This window comes from Chiloscyllium punctatum, chromosome 19, assembly GCF_047496795.1.
Source record: "Chiloscyllium punctatum isolate Juve2018m chromosome 19, sChiPun1.3, whole genome shotgun sequence".
Lineage (NCBI taxonomy): Eukaryota > Metazoa > Chordata > Chondrichthyes > Orectolobiformes > Hemiscylliidae > Chiloscyllium > Chiloscyllium punctatum.
Window position 1 is genome coordinate 48,124,097 of NC_092757.1, and position 2,500 is coordinate 48,126,596.

Below are 2,500 nucleotides of genomic sequence, written 5' to 3' on the forward strand. Positions count from 1 at the left end.
GTGGATGCTGCTGTTGTTGCAGTTCCTGCTGTTGCTGTTGTTGCTGCTCCTGCTGTTGCTGTTGTTGTTGCTGCTGTTGCTGTTGTTGCTGTTGCTCCTGCTCCTGTTGTTGTTGCTTTTGTTGCTGCTGCTGTTGTTGCTGTTGCTGCTGTTGCTGATGCTGTTGCTACTGCTGCTGTTGTTGCTGCTGTTGTTGCTGCGGATGCTGCTGTTGTTGCAGTTGCTGCTGTTGCTGCTGCTGTTGCTGCTGCTGTTGTTGCTGCTGTTGTTGCTGCGGATGCTGCTGTTGTTGCAGCTCCTGCTATTGCTGTTGTTGCTGCTCCTGCTGTTGCTGCTGTTTCTGTTGTTGTTGCTGCTGTTGGTGTTGCTGCTGTTGCTGTTGCTCTTGATGCTGTTGCTGCTGTTGCTGCTGCTGCTGTTGCTGCTGTTGTTGCTGCTATTGCTGTTGCTACTGTTGCTACTGCTGTTGTTGTTGCTGTGGTTGCTGTTGCTGCTGCTGTTGCTGTTGTTGTTGCTGTTGTTGTTGTTGCAGTTGTTGCTGTTGGTGTTGCTGCTGTTGTTGTTGCTTTGTTGTTGTTGCTGTTGTTGCTGCTGCTGTTGTTGCTGCTGTTGTTGCTGCGGATGCTGCTGCTGTTGCAGCTCCTGCTGTTGCTGTTGTTGCTGCTCCTGCTGTTGTTGCTGTTGCTGTTGTTGTTGCTGCTGTTGTTGCTGCGGATGCTGCTGTTGTTGCAGCTCCTGCTGTTGCTGTTGTTGGTGCTGCTGCTGCTGTTGCTGTTGTTGCTGCTCCTGCTGTTGCTGCTGTTGCTGTTGTTGTTGCTGCTGTTGGTGTTGCTGCTGTTGCTGTTGCTCTTGATGCTGTTGCTGCTGCTGTTGTTGCTGCTATTGCTGTTGCTACTGTTGCTGCTGCTGTTGCTGTTGCTGTGGTTGCTGTTGCTGCTGCTGTTGCTGTTGTTGTTGCTGCTGTTGTTGTTGCTGTTGTTGTTGCTGTTGTTGCTGTTGGTGTTGCTGCTGTTGTTGTTGCTGTTGGTGTTGCTGCTGTTGCTGTTGCTGCTGTTGCTGTTGTTGCTGTTGCTGCAGATGCTGCTGTTGTTGCTGCTCCTGCTGTTGCTGTTGTTGATGCTGCTGCTGCTGTTGCTGTTGTTGCTGCTCCTGCTGTTGCTGCTGTTGCTGTTGTTGTTGCTGCTGTTGGTGTTGCTGCTGTTGCTGTTGCTCTTGATGCTGTTGCTGCTGTTGCTGTTGCTGCTGCTGTTGTTGCTGCTATTGCTGTTGCTACTGTTGCTGCTGCTGTTGCTGTTGTTGTGGTTGCTGTTGCTGCTGTTGCTGTTGTTGTTGCTGCTGTTGTTGTTGCTGTTGTTGTTGCTGTTGTTGCTGTTGGTGTTGCTGCTGTTGTTGTTGCTGTTGGTGTTGCTGCTGTTGCTGTTGCTGTTGTTGCTGTTGCTGCGGATGCTGCTGTTGTTGCTGCTCCTGCTGTTGCTGTTGTTGCTGCTCCTGTTGTTGCTGTTGTTGCTGTTGCTGCTGCTGTTGTTGCTGCTATTGTTGTTATTGCTGTTGCTCCAGCTCCTGTTGTTGTTGCTGTTGTTGTTGCTGCTGCTGCTGTTGCTGCTGTTGTTGCTGCTGTTGCTGCTGTTGTTGCTATTGTTGCTGTTGTTGTTGCTGTGGTTGCTGTTGTTGCTGCTGCTGTTGTTGTTGTTGCTGTTCCTGTTGTTATTGTTGCTGTTGTTACTGTTGCTCCCGCTCCTGTTGTTGTTGCAGTTGTTGCTGCTGCTGGTGTTGTTACTGTTGCTGCTGTTGCTGCTATTGTTGCTGTTGTTTGTGTTGCTGTTGTTCCTGCTGCTATTGTTGCAGTTGTTGCTGTTGTTGCTGCTGCTGTTGTTGCTGTTGCTCCTGCTCCTGTTGTTGCTGTTGTTGCTGTTGGTGTTGCTGCTGTTGTTGTTGCTTTGTTGTTGTTGCTGTTGTTGCTGCTGCTGTTGTTGCTGCTGTTGTTGCTGCGGATGCTGCTGCTGTTGCAGCTCCTGCTGTTGCTGTTGTTGCTGCTCCTGCTGTTGTTGCTGTTGCTGTTGTTGTTGCTGCTGTTGTTGCTGCGGATGCTGCTGTTGTTGCAGCTCCTGCTGTTGCTGTTGTTGATGCTGCTGCTGCTGTTGCTGTTGTTGCTGCTCCTGCTGTTGCTGCTGTTGCTGTTGTTGTTGCTGCTGTTGGTGTTGCTGCTGTTGCTGTTGCTCTTGATGCTGTTGCTGCTGCTGTTGTTGCTGCTATTGCTGTTGCTACTGTTGCTGCTGCTGTTGCTGTTGCTGTGGTTGCTGTTGCTGCTGCTGTTGCTGTTGTTGTTGCTGCTGTTGTTGTTGCTGTTGTTGTTGTTGCTGTTGGTGTTGCTGCTGTTGCTGTTGCTGCTGTTGCTGTTGTTGCTGTTGCTGCAGATGCTGCTGTTGTTGCTGCTCCTGCTGTTGCTGTTGTTGATGCTGCTGCTGCTGTTGCTGTTGTTGCTGCTCCTGCTGTTGCTGCT